The 22,348-nt window shown below is 40.6% G+C and overlaps 1 pseudogene; it reads right to left on the bottom strand.

Moving 5' to 3' along the window:
• LOC139555858 (protein broad-minded-like) overlaps positions 1-22,348 on the bottom strand; it is a 35,690-nt pseudogene that overhangs the window by 12,674 nt on the left and 668 nt on the right.

Raw genomic sequence — 22,348 nt, 5'->3', positions numbered from 1 at the left:
TCCCCAAAAATTAATTTCTCAAACCTGGTATAGACCTACCATTCACACACAGCCTTTAACCATCCACCATACAGAGTTAACACAACAAGGACAATATTCACAACGCCAACGTCAATCAGAGCACTGCTCACTGACATCTGCCAACTCAGATCAGCCATTAATCCTGTTTTGAGCACACTATTGGTCTCTGTAGTAAGTCCTCTCTGACCTCATAAGGAAGGCTGACTGTGTATGTCAAGGCTGAGGAGGTATCATAAGGAAAGCATTAGTGTGGAAGCACACAGAACTGTAAAAAACTGAGAAGATCATTTACCTTCAAACAGCTCCTGTCAATGAAGTCCATGCGGCTGGACTTGGGGTGAACGACCCTCACATCCTCTCTCCCACACTCCAGAACCGACCACAGCTCCACCACTATGGCCTGCACGAAACCTGCCAGGACATACTGAGATGTAAGTAATTTGTAATGTGCAATAATTGTATTTTCAAACTGCTATCAGTGCTGTCATGTAGCAGCTAGTACCTGAGCTGTGTAAAGCCACCACACCAGGGGTTGTTGCTGCTACCTGTGTAACCATCACACCGTAGCCAAACTTGTCACATGGTCTTGCCTGGAGGAAAGTGTGATAACAGATTAAAAGTAGGCCATGATTGTTATTAGCCAAAAGCAATTTACTATCTTGCATAATCAAAAGTGTGTGTGTGTGTGTGATTGCTCATTCTTTGTGTGCAGTATATTTGTTTATTATTAAAATGGGAACACATTAGTTCGGCCAGAGGCATTATTCTATACTCTGGGATATTGAAATGGCACTCAAGTGTATAAATATATTTATGTTAATTGACGTTATGTAAATCTGTAGCTCAAACAATTGATAGAATATAAAGATAAAAGTAAAACAATATTCCAAGCACATTTTCACCACTATTGTGGATTAATCAAAGTAATGGGAATTTACAAAGAAATAGGACTAAAAGCTGAAATGGAAGATTTAAAACATTTAGAAATGTAAACACTAATTGATTTAATGTGTAAAGATCCTTAATTAATTACAAAACAAGGGTGTGATTTAAAAATAGATTAGTTTAATTAGAATACGGAGAAAAATGTATGCAAAACAAGGGGGGTAATTAAAAGAGCATGTAAACAATTCTAGTCATTTAAAGCAGCAGGGATTTCTGCCCAGGTTTGCAGTATAAGATGCATACACTGGGCAGTAAGGGTACTTAATGAGAGACTAATGAATCTAATTCAGTGTAATAGTACCAGCAGATGATATACATACAGTACATAGCTAAATGCATGCTCTTCAACCGATCGCCGCCTGCACCTGCCCGCCTAGGTGTCTGGTTAGACTGTAAACTCTCCTTCCAGACTCACATCAAACATCTCCAATCCAAAGTTAAATCTAGAATTGGCTTCCTATTTCGCAACAAAGCATCCTTCACTCATGCTGCCAAACATACCCTTGTAAAACTGACCATCCTACCGATCCTCGACTTCGGCGATGTAATTTACAAAATAGCCTCCAATACCCTACTCAATAAATTGGATGCAGTCTATCACAGTGCCATCCGTTTTGTCACCAAAGCCCCATATACTACCCACCACTGCGACCTGTACGCTCTCCTTGGCTGGCCCTCGCTTCATACTCGTCGCCAAACCCACTGGCTCCAGGTCGTCTACAAGACCCTGCTAGGTGAAGTCCCCCCTTATCTCAGCTCGCTGGTCACCATAGCAGCACCCACCTGTAGCACGCGCTCCAGCAGGTATATCTCTCTGGTCACCCCCAAAACCAATTCTTCCTTTGGCCGCCTCTCCTTCCAGTTCTCTGCTGCCAATGACTGGAATGAACTACAAAAATCTCTGAAACTGGAAACACTTATCTCCCTCACTAGCTTAAAGCACCAGCTGTCAAGGCAGCTCACAGATTACTGCACCTGTACATAGCCCATCTATAATTTAGCCCAAACAACTACCTCTCCCCCTACTGTAATTATTTATTTATTTTGCTCCTTTGCACCCCATTATTTCTATCTTTACTTTGCACATTCTTCCACTACAAACTACCATTCCAGTGTTTTACTTGCTATATTGTATTTACTTCGCCACCATGGCCTTTACCTCCCTTATCTCACCTCATTTGCTCACATTGTATATACTTATTTTTTTCTACTGTATTATTGACTGTATGTTTGTTTTACTCCATGTGTAACTCTGTGTTGTTGTATGTGTCGAACTGCTTTGCTTTATCTTGGCCAGGTCGCAATTGTAAATGAGAACTTGTTCTCAACTTGCCTACCTGGTTAAATAAAGGTGAAATAAAAAAATTAAATAAAAAATTAGCTGGGCATCATAAATACTAAGTACGGAAGTAGACTTAATTTTGCCTATTCATCCCTACCATGGTGTTGATTCTCAATGCACATCACCAGTAAGCAATAAGAGTTGACTATAACATGGTAATATCTGTAGTTTCTTGGTGAACCTGGAGTATGCTGGAGGAGCAGCAGGCCTTTCGGAGTGGCAGAAAAGTTCAGCAGGTTCAGGTTCAGGAAAGTCTCCTCCCAAACCACTCTGTGTGAACAGACAGCAGAAGGAAAGTATAACGGGGAACCTCATTATTTCCCATCTTATGTATCCTTCTTAACAACATGCCAGAAGGGTGACTGAAAATAAAACCACAACATCATTATCATAGATCCACAAGCACCCTTTGCCTGCAGGGGGAGACACTAACAAAACGAACATATTCTGCAGCTCCTGAGAGGATATGCCAAGGATGGCTCTGGGAACCGGGGTGGGATCTCTTTCTGACAGGGAGCTCGTCTATGATAGGGAGAAAATAACTTCAGAGTGAGCCTTTGTAATTCTCCCCTGAACCCGTACACTGAACAGCAATAATGAGGAGTTCAGCAGTGATATTAGGGGCTCAATCGCATTCCTCCAGCCTTTCTACCTTCCTCCATAGGAGCACAGGGCTCACAGGGATTAGTTATTAGCAGAGTGGAGAAAGTTCTCTTCTGTTCTCCTCCATTGCCTGCCTGACACACTACATCCCTCACATAATAATGAACTTGGACAATATCTCACTGGGCACAAACAGGTTAAATCAATGTTGTTTTAACGTAATTTGTAAACGTATTGTGATGTGGAATCTACATGGAAAATACATTTTTTGAAAGTCATTAACTGTCGTTTTGAGGGTGAAATTTTAACCACAGGATTATGTCATCATGGTACCAAATTTTAACAGACAAACCTTGTATAAGATATTTGGAATTCGTACCTTGAAAATACCAGATCTTAAACGTTACATCCACTATCAGAAGAAGAAAAAGATTGTCTTGGCAGCATCTCCTACTGGAGAATCTATTTACAGCTATCCTTTGGTCTCCCATCCAGGGTTTTAACCAAAGTCTGTTTAGCTTTTATAATTGCCACTGACTATTACCAATGTGCAATTATTGAAAATTACATTGAGAGAGCGCTTAATAACTAAATACACTGCTCAAAAAAATAAAGGGAACACTTAAACAACACAATGTAACTCCAAGTCAATCACACTTCTGTGAAATCAAACTGTCCACTTAGGAAGCAACACTGATTGACAATAAATTTCACATGCTGTTGTGCAAATGGAATAGACAAAATGTGGAAATTATAGGCAATTAGCAAGACACCCCCAATAAAGGAGTGGTTCTGCAGGTGGTGACCACAGACCACTTCTCAGTTCCTATGCTTCCTGGCTGATGTTTTGGTCACTTTTGAATGCTGGCGGTGCTTTCACTCTAGTGATAGCATGAGACGGAGTCTACAACCCACACAAGTGGCTCAGGTAGTGCAGCTCATCCAGGATGGCACATCAATGCGAGCTGTGGCAAGAAGGTTTGCTGTGTCTGTCAGCGTAGTGTCCAGAGCATGGAGGCGCTACCAGGAGACAGGCCAGTACATCAGGAGATGTGGAGGAGGCCGTAGGAGGGCAACAACCCAGCAGCAGGACCGCTACCTCCGCCTTTATGCAAGGAGGAGCACTGCCAGAGCCCTGCAAAATGACCTCCAGCAGGCCACAAATGTGCATGTGTCAGCATATGGTCTCACAAGGGGTCTGAGGATCTCATCTCGGTACCTAATGGCAGTCAGGCTACCTCTGGCGAGCACATGGAGGGCTGTGCGGCCCCACAAAGAAATGCCACCCCACACCATGACTGACCCACGCTTTTAGGTGACAACTAATCCAAACATCTGACATTGTTTTTACATTGGAATTTAGTTGTGCTTTAGATGTTTGAAAGCATAGTGATAACACATTACGAATTCAACTAACTTTTGGCTCATTTTGAGTGGGAGAAATTGAATATAGGTTTTCATCTCATTGATGTCACACCCTGATCTGTTTCACCTGTCTTTGTGCTGGTCTCCACCCCCCTCCAGGTGTCGCCCATCTGACCCATCCCCTGTGTATTTATACCTGTGTTCTCTGCTTGTCTGTTGCCAGTTTGTCTTGTCAAGCCTACCAGCGGTTTTCCCGTACTCCTGTTTTCCCGGTTTTGACCATTCTGCCTGTCTGCCGTTCTGTACCTTTTGGACTCTGTTCTGGATTACTGACCTCTGTATGCCCTTGACCTGTCTTTTGCCTGCCCCGTTTTTGTAATACACTTTTGTTACTTCGAACTGTCTGCATCTGGGTCTTATCCTGAGGTCTAATAATTGATCAACATCTCAACCAAATATTACCCAATTATCCACGTTGAAATGACGTGGTGTACCTAGTGGGATGCTTATGTTCAAACGTTCATGATGTTTGGTTTGTGAAGTTAAACTGTTGTTCTGGGAATTGCAAGGGCAGTTGAGAAGCTCTAACTGAGAAGTGAGACACCATGGATGATGCAGGTTTGGGATCAGCAAAACACAGCCTATCCATCATAAAGTATGTTTTTTGGTAAACTCTCAAAAAATGATTCAGAATATTTTAGAGGGGCGACTCAGGTAAAAGGAAGTGGATTGCTCAGATGTTTTTCTACACCCAGTGAAATAGTTAATATTTCATTCACATGTTATGTTTGAGAGAAGACTAGTAGGGTGGAGTTTGATATGTGAACCTAGGTTAAGGATTACGTTGATCAGTTCTCTGCTGCCAATGACTGGATCGAACTGCAAAAATCACTGAAGCTGGAAACTCATATCTCCCCCATTAGCTTTAAGCACCAGCTGTCAGAGCAGCTCACAGATCACTGCACCTGTACATAGCCCATCTGTAAATAGCCCATCCAACTACCTCATCCCCATACTGTATTTATTTATTTATCTTGCTCCTTTGCACCCCAGTATCTCTACTTGCACATTCATCTTCTGCACATCTATCAATCCAGTGTTTAAATGGTATATTGTAATTACTTTGCCACCATGGCCTATTTATTGCCTTACCTCCCTTATCTTATCTCATTTGCACACACTGTATATATACTTTTTCTACTGTATTATTGAATGTATGTTTGTTTATGCCACGTGTAACTCTGTGTTGTTGTATGTGTCGAACTGCTTTGCTTTATCTTGGCCAGGTCGCAGTTGTAAATGAGAACTTGTTCTCAACTAGCCTACCTGGTTAAATAAAGGTGAAATAAAAAATAAATATTGATAAAGGCGTAGACGATGGCTCATGATAGCCAACAGCATATCATACGTGCTAGCTGGCAAAGAGTAATCAAACTAGTAAAACTGCTGATAAACGTATCCTAAAATATTCCTTTCCAACATAAGTCTTGCTAATGTAACCTTTTATTGGTCGATAACTTGATATAGTAGTATACAGTGGTGTAAAGTACTTAAGTAAAAATACTTTAAAGTACTACTTAAGTAGTTTTTTGGGGTATCTGTACTTCAATATTTATATTTTTGGCAACTTTTACTTTTACTCCACTACATTCCTAAAGAAAATAATGTACTTTCTACTCCATACATTTTCCCTGACACCCAAAAATACTCATTACATTTTGAATGCTTAGCAGGACTGGAAAATGGTCTAATTCACACACTTAAAGAGAAAATTCCTGGTCATCCCTACTGCATCTGAAGGACTCCCTAAACACAAATGTTTTGTTGGAGTGTTCCCCTGGCTATCCGTAAATTTAAAAGACAAGAAAATTGTGCCGTTTGGTTTGCTTAATATAAGGAATTTGAAATGATTTATACTTCTACTTTTGATACTTAAGTATATTTTAGCAATTACATATACTTTTGATACTTATGTATATTTAAAACGAAATACTTTTTTTTACTTAAGTAAGACTTTACTAGGTGACTTTAACTTGTACTTGAGTCATTTTCTATTAAGGTATCTTTACTTTTACTCAAGTATGAAAATATGATACTTTTTCCACCACTGGTAGCATATATTTATTTTTTACTGACGACAAAGCCAATGAACAGATGCTTTGAATGACTGGGTCTGATTTAGCTAAAATAACTGCCCATAACTGCAATTTGTATTGCCAAACTCACAACAAAACAAAGTACTTTAGTTGAACTGTAATATGATGGAAATATTGCTCCCTTTTTGGTAGAGTGAAAACACTACCTTTTTCCAGGCTGCAGCGATGCACTCATGCAGGCCATAGGGCCTGAGCACCTGCAGTCCTTCAGATGTATTGTACATCTGCCGACACACAAAGATGAAGGCCCCGCTCACGCCAGGGGATGTCTCTGCCTCCTGTAACAATGGCAGCTCTTTAGCCAGGAACCTCTGTGTGAACTGGAAGATCACAGATCAAATAGCCTGATTGATTACCTGATCCACCTCAAATGCTTACTTTTAAGTAACAAGCTTTGATGTTTTGGTATCAACAATCAAGAATTAAAGGCCCAGTGCAGTCAAAAACATGATTTCACAGTTTTTTTTATACACTGCATTTGGAGAGTATTCAAAACCCCTTCACTTTTCCACATTTTGTTACGTTACAACCTTATTCAAAAATTTATTAAATACATTTTCCCCTCATCAATCTGCACACAATAGCCCATAATGACAAAGCGAAAACAGATTTTTTGAATTTATTAAAAATAAAATAACTGAAATACCTTATTTACATAAGTATTTAGACACTTTGTTATGAGACTCAAAATTGAGCTCAGGTGCATCCTGTTTCCGTTGATTATACTTGAGATGGCACACACCTGTCTATATAAGGTCCCACAGTTGACAGTGCATGTCAGAGCAAAAACCAAGCCATGAGGTTGAAGGAATTGTCCGTAGAGCTCCGAGACAGGATTGTGTCGAGGCACAAATCTGGGTAAGGGTACCAAAATATTTCTGCAGCATTGAAGGTCCCCAAGAACACAGTGGCCTCCATCATTCTTAAATGGAAGAAGTTTGGAACCATTAAGACTCAAACTGAGCAATCGGTGGAAAATGGCCTTGGTCAGGGAAGTGACCAAAAACCCAATGATCACTCTGACAGAGCTCCAGAGTTCCTCTGTGCAGATCGGAGAACCTTCCAGAAGGACAACCATCTTTGCAACACTCCACCAATCAGGCCTTTATAGTAGAGTTGCCAGACGGGAGCCACTCCTCAGTAAAAGGCACGAAAGCCCATTCAGAGTTTGACAAAAGGCACTTCCCTACAGTGAAGCATGGTGGTGGCAGCATCATGCTGTGGGGATGCTTTTCAGTGGAAGGGACTCGGAGACTAGTCAGGATAGAGGGAAAGATGAACGGAGCAAAGTACAGAGAGATACTTGATGAAAACCTGCTCCTGAGATCAAAGTTCACCTTCCAACAGGACATCGACCTTAAGCATACAGCCAAGACAATGCAGGAGTGGCTTCGGGACAAGTCACTGAATGTCTTTGAGTGGCCCAGCCGGAGCCCGGACTTCAACCCGATCTAACATCTCTGGAGAGACCTGAAAATAGCTGTGCAGCGACGCTCCCCATCTAACCTGACAGAGATTGAGAGGATCTGCAGAGAAGAATGGGAGAAACTCCCCAAATACAGGTGTGCCAAGCTTGTAGCGTCATACGCAAGAAGACTTGAGGCTGTAATCGCTGCCAAAGGTCCTTCAACAAAGTACTGAGTAAAGGGTCTGAATACTTATGTAAATGTAATATTTCCATTTATTTTCTTTGCAAACATTTCTAAAAACCATGTTTTTGCTTTGTCATTATGGGGTATTGTGTGTAGATTGATGAGGGGGAAAAAACTATTTGATGCATTTTAGAATAAGGAATGTGGAAAAAGTGAAGTGGTCAGAATAATTTCCAAATGTACTGTGTATATTTCCACACTATGAGGTTGAAATAATACTGTGAAAATTATGACAATGCCCTTTTAGTGTAAAAGCTGCATTGACTCACATCAACGGCCGTCTGCACTGATAACTTGCAAACACTCATGGGATAGCGAAAAATAAGTTTGGCTACAAGATGCTGTCCTAACATTAGAAAATGTCAGCCACTGAACCCTCGTTCATCCTCAAAAAAATGCAGAGTTAATCTTACCAAAAACTATAAACCTGCAGCTAATATTGACTCTTTTTTTTTTTTCCATGAGCAAGTCTTCACTACCTATTTCTACATCTAGCTAGTAAGGTATTTTGTGGTGGTAGAATCAGTATTGATGAAAATCGAAAATGGCCAAGACAATTTGCTAGCTTAATGAAGTTCATGATATCTGTTCTGCCGTGATTGGTGCGCCGAGTTCTACAGCACAGCTGACTGCTCTCCGCGACATTATCGCGTTGGCCAAATGTTACAAAATAGCGAGGCACAGTGCCCGCTGTCAGAGTCAGACACAGTACATGCTGATTTCTGAGAACAGTCCCATAATTTTGGTGCTGTACAACTTCATCAATAAGCTGGCAAACTAGCTACCGTATGGCCATTCAAACAAGCTTGCACTAGTCTGCTAGCTGGAGCAAATTTGCTCAGCTGATCGAGCATGGTTTGCCATAGTAGCCAGTACATCATAGCTTCCGAGAGAGGAGGGATTTTCACAGATTTTCAGAATATTTGTAAATGTTTTGGTGATTTTCTGAATTGGATCCTGATTGGATCCCAAAATTCTAAGGCACTGTGGCTAGAGGAGTCACTACAGACTCGGGTTCGATCCCGGGCTGTATCACACTTGCCTAGTTAAATAAAGGTTAAATAAACAAGGAACTAGTGTTAAATGGATGAGCAAAATCTCGATTTTTAGAGAGAAGTTCCACATCCTAAAAGACAAGTCGGTTAAGGGACGAGCGTTGCGTACGAGTGACGTCATCTGACGTGAATCAATTAGAAGAGCTGTTTGAAAAGAGTGCTGAAATGTCTGCCTGTTATGGTGGGATGGAGTATGGCCTGCCTGGTGACATCAACAGGTTGTAAATTACATAATAGACCAATAAGAAAGAAAGTTCCAAACCTCTCTGCCAATAAATCAAATCAAATTGTATTTGTTGACATACACGTGTTTAGCAGATGTTATTGCGGGTGTAGCAAAATGCTTGTGCTTCTAGCTCCGACAGTGCAGTAATATCTAACAAGTGATATCTAACAGTTTCACAACATATACCCAAAATACATTTAAATCTAAATAAGGAATGAATTAAGAATATATATACATATGTCAGAGCGGCATTGGACTAAGATACAGTGGCATAGTATAGAATACAGTATATACATATGAGATGGGTGATGCAATATTTACAAACAATTACAATGACTAAGATACCGTAGAATACTATAGAGTACAGTTTACACATAAGAGATGAGTAATGCAAGATACGCAGATATTATTAAAGTGGCTAGTGTGTCTATTCCCTTAAAGTGGCCAGTGATTCCTAATCTGTGTCTATAGGCAGCAGCCTCTGATGTGCTGGAGATGGCTGTTTAACAGTCAGTGGTGTAGTCTAGAATACAATACAGTATATACATATGAAATGGGAGATGCAATATGTCAACACAATTTAAAAGTGACTAAGATGGAGGGATCACGTGACCCCTGAACGACATGGCCGCATGAACTAAGAGCTCAGCACAAGTAGTTTCCAATTCAAGTTTAAACTCCTTTAGCTTTAGTCAAAAAGTCATGGCGGCTACAAAAGGCGACACTACAGGTGACATTTTTACCCGGACTCGAGCATTAGCGACGGAAAAAGCCTCCAAGAAGCAGCTAGCTTCAGAAAAAGCTAGCGCCATTAGCCAGGAGCAAGAGGACCCGTTCCCCCCCCCCCCCCCGAGGCCCAACGAATGCCAACCTTGCACTCTGTCGAAGACATCCTTTCTGAGTTGAGATCCCAACGTACAGAACTCAACATTAAATTAGATGCCATTAACTCTCAGCTCAGTGCGATAGGGGGCAAGGTGACAATCCTGGAAAATGCTTTGCCTGACATCAACAACAAGATAACCATAAACGCGGGGCGCCTGGACGAGGCAGAGGGGCGAATCCTATCCACGGAAAACTTATTGACAGACGCCATGGAAACAATAGCATATGCTAAAACAAAACATTGAGCAGCTGGAAGAGAAAACAGAGGACCTGGAAAACAGGGGGCGAAGGAATAATGTGTTCTATTAAATCTGGGCGAAAAAGAAGAGGGAAACATGCCACTGATCCGCTACCTGCAAGACAAACTTCCCGAGTGGCTCCACCTGTCCACCGACAGGCCCATAGAACTCGAGAGCTCACCGAGCACTGAGGCTCCCACCAGCAGCCAGACAACCACCGCGCCCAATCACCATACGTTTCCTGAGATTCACCGACAAGGAACGAGTCCTACAGGCGGCGAAAACCAACACCATTACAGTGGGAAACGCCAAACTCACCTTACACCAGGACCTGTCAGCTGGAATATGCCGAGAGTTTGACGAGGTGAAGAAATACTCCATTGACCGAGGCATCTTTAGGAGATTCAAATACCCAAACGAGCTCAGGATTCTTCACCAAGGAGCCCTGCGACACTTCAAAACTCCCGAAGAGGCAAAACGTTTTTTGAAAGACAGTCCCGGTCAATGAGAAATGGACCAATGACTAAATGCGATTACAGTTATTACTAAAGGAGGTAAGACAACATATAGCCGATATCCAAAGACCTACCCGCCCCGCTAAATGTCATTATAGCCGTCTAATCTATATTTATGTTCCTTTAGCTGAGAGGGATAGGCTCTATAGCATAACCTGGGCCTACTAACGTTTCAGCCTACTTTTATTTACTTTTTTGTTGTTGTTGCTATTATTACTTGTGGTTCCCTATGTCCCTCGGTGGAGGTATATGTAGGCTGGGCTATTGATTTTATTTTCTCCCTCTTTTAATGTGGTCTGGACGGTTGTCGTTTACTCAATGCGGTGCGGAGAGGATGAGGCATTTCTTTGGTGGGGGGGGGGAGACGTTGTGCGTTGCTAACTGTTCCCGTTTTTTGGGGGGGGAACACAGAATTGTGACTGAGCGGGGGGGTAATAGATCCAACGGGTTTGTCGAGTTGTTTGGGAACTCGGCTGGGGTGTTCAGAGATTGTTATTTTATGTAAACCATTTATTTTCCTTTTATGTGAACGCAGCTGTAACTACTATCCACCTTTACCCAGAGATGACTTGCACTAAAGTTCGATTACTGTTCGATGACGATGACTAGTGTAACAGTATAACTTTAGACCGTCCCCTCGCCCCGACACGGGCGCGAACCAGGGACCCTCTGCACACATCGACAACAGTCACCCACGAAGCGTCGTTACCCATCGCTCCACAAAAGCCGCGGCCCTTGCAGAGCAAGGGGAAACCCTACTTAAGTCTCAGAGCAAGTGACGTAACTGATTGAAATGCTAGTAGCGCGTACCCGCTAACTAGCTAGCCATTTCACATCCGTTACACTAGTACCTTAAATCTATTGACATGGAACTGCCATTGTCTAGGTCATGCAATAAAACGGAAAAAGATACTATGTGCTCTATAAAAAGGAAAAAGCAGACATCGCGCTATTACAAGAGACACACCTCTGTGATGACGAACATGCCAAACTCCACAGAGCTTGGGTGGGACAGGTGTATTTCTCATCTTTCAAATCAAACAGTAGAGGTACAGCCATACTTATCCATAAGAATGTTCCATTCATAATTGACAAAAACATATCTTATCCGGGAGGGGAGATTTATTTTGATAACTGGGTCACTGTATGGGCAACCAATTACTATCTTAAACATATACGCCCCTAACACAGATACTCCTGCTTTAATGTCGAAAATGATAACCCTGTTCAATGAGCATTGTGTTTCCTTTGGAGTGCTGGCTGGAGATTTTAATTGTACCCTTAACCCAACCCTGGACAAATCATCTCAAGTCCCCACCACAAATCCTAGATCTGCAAAGATGTTGAACTCTCTTACTAAAGAGATGGGACTGATAGATATCTGGAGAGAGACCAATAGCTCATCTATGGACTATACATACTACTCTAATGTTCATAACACCTACTCCCGTATAGATTACATTTTTATCCCAAAGAGTTTCAGCCACGTGTACAATCGGACCCATAGCACTTTCAGATCACGCATTTGTCCACCTCCGCTTTGACCTCTGCAAAAACATCCCGAGGTCAAAGAGCTGGAAATTCAACACCTCCATGCTATCAAACGAAGCGTTCCATACATTGGTAACTACATGGATAGACAACTACGCACAAGACAACAAAGATTCTCCTGTTTCTCAACACTCAACACTCTTCTTCCCAAAATAATAAAAGCGGACCAAACTGGATTTATTAGAGACAGATGCTCTTCTGATAACATTCGCCGTCTTTTTGATATTATTGATCAAGTAAATGCACAGAAGACCCCTGTCCTGCTGGCTTCACTGGATGCTGAGAAGGCGTTCGACAGGATGGAGTGGAGCTTTCTGTTCTCAGTCTTAGAAAAGTTCAACATGGGCCCAAACTTTATTAAATGGATTAAGTCCCTATACTCTCATCCAAAGGCCATGGTGACTACTAACGGACTGAACTCTGACAGATTCCCTTTGGGACAGGGCACAAAACAAGGCTGCTCGCTGTCCCCCCTGCTCTACTTGTTGGGGGCGGAGCCTCTGGCAGAGTTGATAAGGAGCAATCCAAGTATTATAGGTGTTTCTGCAGGCGGCCTGCAGCACAAGATTTCGCTTTACGCGGATGATGTCTTGCTCTACATATCCAACCCTGAGAAATCCCTTCCTCCCATTAGACACAATTGCTCAGTATGGCACGTTTTCAGGTTATAAGATAAATTTTAACAAATCCACTGTCTGCCCTCTCAATATTACACTCACCAGCTCTATGAAGACACAGGGGTTTCAATACCTTCGGATCTTCATAACACCAGATCTGAATAGCCTTTTCAAGGAGAATTATCTTCCACGCCTGGACCACTATCGAATCAAGAACGATCTCCAAACCTGGATCTCCCTCCCAATTAGCTTAGTAGGAAGAATTAATGTCATCCGTATGAACATCCTCCCTAGACTGAACTATTTATTTCAGATGCTCCCATGCTATCTCCCAGCTTCCTTTTTCAAAACAACTAACCAAAGAATCACCAAATTTATATGGGGCAATAAAAAACCTAGGATCAAGTTCTCCACTCTATCGAAACCTGAATCTAAGGGCGGTCTTGCCCTTCCCTCCCTTCAATTGTACTACTGGTCTGCCCAAATCCGCAACATGCTAACATGGATCACAAACAGACAAGAGTCAACGTGGATTCAGATAGAAGCCCAATCCTGTGGTTCATTGCCACTAAGCTCAATTATATTCATTAATAACTTTAGTGAAGTGGGCAACATAGCCAAAACCTTTGTGATTTACAGCACCCTACTGGCGTGGAGGGACTGTAAGAAATACCTGGGCATTTCCTCCCAAATATGTTCTCACTCGCCTATAGTAGGCAACCCAGACTTGCCAAAAGCCCTGAGGGATGCCAACTTTAATCTTTGGCATACTCTAGGAATCAGGACCTTTTCAGACCTATTTCATCAGAAGACCACTATACTGAAATCCTTTCAAGAGCTCTGCAGTGAATTCAATGTGCCAAGATCCCATTTTTTAAAATAAATATATTCAAATTAGACATGTAATTTCCTCATTTACTTCCAAGAGGAGGTTTAGAACTCAGTTGAATGAAGTTGAAACCCTGCTTGTCACAGCACAATCCATTAAAGGCAAAATATCTTATATCTGTAGACTCCTTTCTGAGAAAGGAGGCTCCTCCTTTACTCCTTTGAAAATAATCTGGGAAAAGGACCTTGGTCTGACTATCAGTGATGAGTTATGGGCGGAGGTTTGAGACAGGGTATACTGCTCCTCTACTAATGTAAAAATGAAAGAATCTAATTACAAATTTTATTACACTCCCTTGAGACTCCATAGAATGAAAACAGACATTTCTCCTAACTGTAAAAGATGTACTTCTGAAAGTGGAACCTATATGCATGTATTTTGGAGCTGTAGAGAGATTGACAGATTTTGTCAATCTATACATAATGCTGCACAGAAAATACTAGATGTACAGTTTGATATGACCCCGTGTATCTATCTTCTTAATGCCCAGCAGGACTTTGTTCTTGATCCTGACAGAGAAAATTTGCTTATGACCATTACATACTTTGCTAAGAAATGTATTATTTTATTGTGGGCCTCTAATACCTCTCCTACATTTAAAATGTGGATTGACCAGATGGTTGACTTTCTCCCTCTTGAAAAGCTCACTTATGACCTCCGCAAGAGACAGCCCAAGTTTGATAGACTCTGGTCTCCACTACTCAACTATATTTCAAATTGGACAGAGTGAATGGGGTGATTAGGGAGATGAGCAGATGCATGTGGTATAAGGTGCTGTAAAATCTAAAAACGAATTATTTGCTCGTTGTCTCACCTAAAGCTGGAAATAGCTAATAAGAACCTTGATAGTGCTGCTGCAAGTTTTATATTTAAAATTTTGTAATAATTATTCTTTGTGTGTATATATAACTATTTTTATTTTATTATTATTATTATATATTTTTTAGATTTTTAAAGTCACATCTGTGAAATGTGTTTTGTTGGTTGATTGAAAAACAAGAAAACTTAATAAAACTTTAAATAAAAAAATAAAAAAAGTGACTAAGATACCGTAGAATAGTGTGGAGTGCGGTTGATACATATGAGATGAGTAATGTTAGATACGGAACATTATTCAAGTGGCTAGTGATCCATTTCAATAACAGCTAGATTTCAAACCACTCCCAGACAGTCCTATCAAAACACTTGTTTGAGAAATTGCTCTTGCTAAGAATCACAGTAAGGTACTTAATTGTTACCCAGAAATTATTTGGTATTGAGTTGCAGTTGACCTTTAACAAGCCAATATCCTATTTGTGCTCTGCAAGTACACGAGAAAGAGCTTCTACATACTTTCTTAGTATACTGAAAGTGTAATATTCATAATAATAAATAAACACCTTGTGTACTGTATAAAGTCCGTTTTAACTTACCCTTCACTCTCGGCAGAAACTAGATTTCTTTCATATAAGAAAAGCGACAATCCTCACTCCGTGGTGGCAATTCTTGCGAGAGTGTCTGCTATATGAGTGCAGTTTCTGGGGACTTTAATTTGGCCTGTGACACACAAATTGAATTGAAATGGCTTTGGGCACATTGCGGAATGAATAGAAAATGACACAGACAACTCATCAGTGCATATGTAACTCTTGACATACCATCAACAGATTAGACACACATCCACATGGGTCAGTTCAGTTTCTGCAGTGTAGAATTGCAGCATAAATTCTACAGCGTAAATTCCTAAGTAACAGTTATCATTATCTGAACAAAGATAACGAACGATATGGCTGTTTTTAGCTGTAAACTAGTTAGTGACGAAGCACAGACAAAGGATATCCTGTGAGACAGGGAAGGTACATTATTATTGATCTTTTGACTGGAATAAAGATAGTGTAGTGTTGGTCAAGAAAATGAAGGGGAAATAAAAGAGGCGTTGCTGTCACCAACTGAGACAATGTTTAATGGCTCAATACAAGGTTATGGCACGCCAGTGAATCTCAGTGATTTTGTTACGCCTCATCTCAGTGAGTATCACAGTGTTCTCTAGAGTCGAGACAAAATGTCTGACAGAATTAAAGTGGGTGTACTCTAGAACACTATATCGAGATAAAGGGCTGTCATAAAAACTAAGACACATACTACAGTATCCGTTACACCTTCTTTCATAGTTAATTAATAATCTTAAATCGGAAGCTGGGCAGCATGTGTAAATGAAGGCTTTGTCGTGAGTCAAGGGATGGGAGAGGCAACGTGAACCACACCTGCATGTAACGAGTCACTGTGAGGAGGCTTGGGGTGTTGGTACATGATGCCAATCAGAATGACAACCAGGTCTGTCAGACTGACTGGATCTGTAATACAGGAAAATTACAAATTGATCAGACAGTTAGGCTGGCAACCTAGAATAATGGATTGCAACAGCTGTACCTCAAGGATGGGGTCTAAGTAACTTCTGTGAAATAACTGTCTAACTATCTAAAACGATAAGACAACTGTTTAAAAAAAACATTTTATTTCTGCTCATACCTTTGCGTTTCCCCACTTTGATGGGAAAGAGCTTTCTCCCATTAATGTACATGAGAAGCCTTCCAAGCACACATAATGAGTGAACAAAATAAGTGTATTCCAGCTTTTTGGCTGTGTAGAGTACTTTTAGCAATGCCTGAACAGAAACAAGATAATACAACAGTGGGAACATAATATATAAAATGCTGTCTAGACCCAATTAACATCTGATCAGGTAAAACTGATGTGTAACAAATAGCATACTGATGTAATTTCATACAATTTATTCACAAACTTATCTTTTAGCATATGCTAAAACAATTAAAACACACAACGGGCAGTGCTGACACTACAAAGGTTTTGTATAATTTCAGCCAGTCATTTTGAAAGTAGCACTAACGAGCCAAAACTAGTGCTCAAAATTGTGTACAGTTGTGTACGTCAACTATTTTGTATATATCTTCCGTCCTGCAAAACATAAAACAAAAAATGCGTTTGATGTTACGTATTCCAATTTGTACAATATGTTACAATTTTTTAAGGGACAAAAAAGCCTTTGTGCAATCACTGACAATGGGGTCAGTTTATCTGTGCTCATCCAATGCAAGGTCAAGAACGCAACCTCACTCTACGCCAGATAACACGAGGCACGTTCCGGAGAAATACTCCCTCCTCTCTGACGATAACACAGCTATCTGGGCTCAGGAGACAGGCAGGGAGGGAATAACACCTATGTTTAAAAGGGAACTATACAGCATAGAGAGGTATTAAGCGTCTCTTTTTCACTAGGCCTTCCATATCATACATGAGGCTGTGGACATTTGTACTGTATTCAGGAGAAACAATGTATGGAGAAAAATAGTGTCTCAATGAATTTAGCATGGGAGAGAATAGAGAAGCTAGTCTGAATTAGAATACAGGTGTAGGATAAGTAATATGTTCCGTCCTAACCAAATGACAAAACACCTAAGGGATTCTTAAATACTTTCTGCATTTCCATAATCCAGTCTCCTTTACTTAATTACCCCGTAGAATGATATAGCCTACCACAAGTTATTTAGCAAAATTATAGTGAGCTCTATCTAGTCCACACATAAACCATTCGTTTTATCGTGGACTAAATTATGTATACATATTGCATGGTCATAGACAATCTGGGCTTTTCAAGACTTTTCAAGAGCCCTGTACTACCTGAGCTTGACCAGTCAGTGATTTCCTACATCCCCACCAACACTATGCAGCTCCTCCCCAGACTATACAGTATACACAGTGGTCATCTCTATCAGTGCACTCCTCGACTCTGGCGATAGATAGTAGAGGAGCCATTGGGCCTGGAGAGGAGGAGGACAGACTAAGACCACAGAGGAAAACAAACCAGCGGCTGCCTGATAACTCCTGATACGGTCCGCCTAAACAAGACTTGACTTATTCAGCATCTAAACACCACAGAGTGGGATAAGGAGGTGTGTGAACTAGATCAATAGGGAGAGATGGAGGCAAGCTGTGAGGGGTGGCCTCTGGCGCCTGCATCAAGTTCTCAAGGGATATAGAACAGGTGAAATAAATAGACATTTTGACCTCCAACAACTAGATATGAAATTGGCCTACATGTCAATTGTTGGTGTTGTGCTACAGTAAATCTTGGTTTTAATGTAATTGAAATAGAATAGAGAAATACCTGTGTAGATTAAAGTTGAACTCACTGATGTGCTGGTTCTCGATAGAGTGGATGACCTCAGCCGTCTCGTCTATGAATAGGTCACAGGACTCAATAGATACACTGCTGAAGAGCTGCTACAATCTGGGATAGAACAGCACTCATTACAATCATCAAAGGGATGTTTTAAACACTGAAAAAAAGACAACTGAAGACCAGGAAATTACTTTGTTTTAAGTTAATTCATTTTAAGTTAATATATTTTCCAGAACTCTACCTCAGAATATAACTATGAATAGCAAGTGTAATGTCTTCATCGTCCATCAATGTCATACTGTACGGCAAGCATTACATGTATGGCAAGGTTTTAATAGCTATAAAGGCAAGGAATTTAATATTAATCAAACTGGGAACTCATTTCTAATCACGAAGGAGGAGAATCAGAGACAGACCCTTGAGATTCCTGGAGTGGTCAATCATCAGCTCATCATCAATCTCACCACCACCCTCATTTCCAGTCCACTCTCACTGCCACAGAACAGAACCATTAAGATTAGTCATCACTCACTCACCAGAGACTTGTACTTCATCTCCAGAAGCCTGTAGACCACGGTCCTGCTGTAGTAACCATGCTGGAAGAGACAGGACTGACATCATTTATGGGCGGGGGGGGTTGGTGTCTTGTAATGTTTAGAGAAGCAAGGTAATATTGTGCTCACCATCCACTTATTAAACCAGGTGGCTTTGATATCCAGTAAGGCAATGAGGTGCAAGGCTTTCTCTGACACTTGTGTGCCTAAGCCATGTTCAGGGTGTAAGGACAGGAGGGAGAAAGTACTCTATTATCTCCTCCATGTACCTAGTGAGACAAAGAAGATACCAAATTACATTTTAGACTAAACTATTACTTTGCAAATGCTGATCACGGAATATACTGTAAAATAGAACATCTCACTTTTCTGGGTTGCGAATCAAAAAGATTGTCACTTCCTTCTGAAAATCATTCATTAGTCTCATCTGGTGGTAAAATAAATGTAAATAAAAACTATATCATATTCATATGGGTATAACTGCCATGCAAGTATCACATTACAGACGGTGCATTCTTGTTTTAGAAGACAGGTAATGTCCGGTCTGTTTACATCATTCCAACCGATCCTGTCAGGAGGCTCAGTTTATTTATTTTTTTACCTTTATTTAACTAGGCAAGTCAGTTAAGAACAAATTCTTGTTTACGCCTCAAGCACAGATGCAGTGCCTTAGACCACTGCGCCACTCGGGAGCCCCAGTTTAAGGTACATGAAGTCAGACTCCAGACTTTTAGCTATTTGTCAGAAGGCAAAATATACATTATTCACATCATTATCCACATCAGACTTTGAATAGAAAAAGAAACAAGACATTTCAGAAACATATAGGAGAAAACTAATGAATTACCTAGACTGTTGTAGATCTCTCGTTACATTCAGTGGAGAAGAGAATGTTTTTGATAAAAAAGCACAGGACCTTATCCTGAATAGAGGATGAACAAAACTATAAGACTCATGCAGGTGTGAATTTTTGCAATTTCACTGTGTGACAAATGTTCATCCGACCAATAAAAAACGAAAGTTGTTTACAAAACAGAGTACACAAAATCCCTAGGGGGTGAATTCCCATATTAGAGTATCCTATTCTATTTAGCCCATTACATTCTAAGCCCTGTCTAAGCTGGGGTAAGGGGTTTTACTAAGGTTTATTGAATTGTTTTAAGAAGGTCATACGTAAGATAATTTTGCTATTTGTTTTTGAATTTTAAGACCCCTTGAAGTATCAAAAATATTATTTAAAAAAGTATTTGATGAACATTTTATTCGGCCTTACTGCTATTTGCCCATACAAACGCATTGAATAACAGATTCACTACATGGAAAAACAGATAGACCTAAAAATTCAATAAAAAAGGAAGTTTGTTCTGAAGTGTCTGTCCTATATCTGAGACATATAAGAAAGATCAGGAAACATTTTTTACATGTATTTAAACCCTTATTTTTGGCACTTAACAGGCTCCATACATACTTCCATCCATTTTTTCAAATGGTACCGGGGGACCGTCAGACAAGTCTTGTGAGGCCTGTGGGCATCTTAGAGCAAAACAACCCACATGTATTTGTTCGGGAGAGTCTCACCTTTCCATATTATCGTGTAAACCAAACTGTTCGGACGCTACAGACGATTTTGTGAGAAGACTGATTTTCGGGATGTCTCATTGTCTGACAAACACCGTCCTAGCTCTGTAACCTTTCACCGCAGATGCGGAAGTGCGACCGGCGGAAGTGCGACATCGGCGGGAATGTGAGACATCGGCGGAAGTGCGACATCGGTGGATGCGGTAGATCCAATGCAAAAAAACAGATCTTTAGCTTAAATAGACAGATTTTTATGGTGATTTTTTTATTCGATTTCCGCGGGGTGAGGAAATCGACTCTAAGGGGTTTTAAAGACCTAGTATAAAGACAGAGATTTTAAATGTCTACTCTAAGAATGCCTACAAGCGTTGTTGCCAATGTTTAATACCGTATGAAGATGGCCTACTTTACTTTGAGTTAATCTATCAGACATCTTCAGTTGCCAAACTAAGCTGTCCAGCTCTTTACCTTTTAACATTTTGTTGTATAAGCAAAACCAGGATGACTGCATTCCTTTGAGTAGTACATTAATATTACTTTCTAAGTTACATAAGAAAGGCATTTCGCTGAGAGCATGTTATCTCCACTCATAAGTGCTAACTTTTGTGTGAGCATTTTTCAGTGACTTACACTGAGGTCAGGGTCTGGGTCAGCAAGGGCAGCTGAGAGGTTCCTACGCAGGCTGCTCCAACTCCCACAGCTCAGCACATCCGAGGGCTATGCACCACACAGACCCTGCATGTCCTCCCAGTGCACTTGCACACCACTGTCACTCTCAGAGACCTCACAACATTGGATGCAATTAATAACATTTTTACCAATCTAGTAATAATCTAGCAAATTATACAGAATAGAAATCATATTGAAATCCTTTTAACTCTTTAGGCCTACTATGGTCCAACCTTTCAGCAAGTACTTGCAGCTGCTATTGTTTGATAAATACTTAACCCTAAGGAAACATTTGCAACTGTAGTTAATGTGTATTTACTGTACATTCACTTTTTTGTGCTCGTGAGTTAAAATTAGACAGCATAACTTACACTGATTGCAAACTCAACTCAGAGGCAACACAAACAACTAAAGCCTATAATGTAATGATTTACAAGTATAATAGTATTACTTATCCAGATCAACAAAATATATGTTTATACGGTATAATGATACTGGCCCGGTAGTGTATAAAAAGCCATTCAATGGATAGTTGGGTGGATCCTCACTTTGCAAGAGTAACTTGTAGGCTACTTCTTTAACATGGTATTACCTGATTGAAGCAAGAATCACTGTCGGCTCGGTTGTCTGTGTAATGGCTGTTTGACTGATGATGTTGGCGCTCCCTGTGCAGCTCCTCCCTTCTCAGTTGGTCCTCTTCAAATGTATTCATCAATGGTTCAACAACTACCATCATTGTGTTCTTCAGGTTTTGCATCATTTGCTTGTATCTATAAATGACACTGTAGAGGTTAGAAATGTATTTAAGTGTCATTCCACAATGATACAATAATTTACAACACATATTACAGATTTATTTTTTACCACAATGTGGACCACTCAGGTAGAGCAACAAACATAGTCAGACATGGTACAGTGGCTCCTTTCGCGTCATGTACATTACATTATCTACATTATTGGTAACAGTTATTATACATTAGGTCATCTATACACATGTATTAATAAACACAGAAACAAAGTACAGTAGATAAAAGGACATTTAGGCACTTATCACGAAACGTATCCGATGGAGGATAAGATTGCAGGCTTTGGCGCAGGAATTTACATTATTGTTAACCTGATGAAATCTTACACAAAGTAAATGAGACAGGTAAATACAATGAAAGATCTAGTCTACACTAAGGGAAGGGGGATACCTTGTTAGTTGTACAACTGAATGCATTCAACTGAAATGTGTCTTCTGCATTTAACCCAACCCCTCTGAATCAGAGGAGTGCGGGGGGCTGCAATAATCCACTTCCACGTC

The sequence above is a fragment of the Salvelinus alpinus genome, chromosome 27 (genome assembly GCF_045679555.1).
Source record: "Salvelinus alpinus chromosome 27, SLU_Salpinus.1, whole genome shotgun sequence".
NCBI lineage: Eukaryota > Metazoa > Chordata > Actinopteri > Salmoniformes > Salmonidae > Salvelinus > Salvelinus alpinus.
Note: the sequence above shows the minus strand (reverse complement) of the source record. Positions and strands in the feature narration are given on the sequence as shown.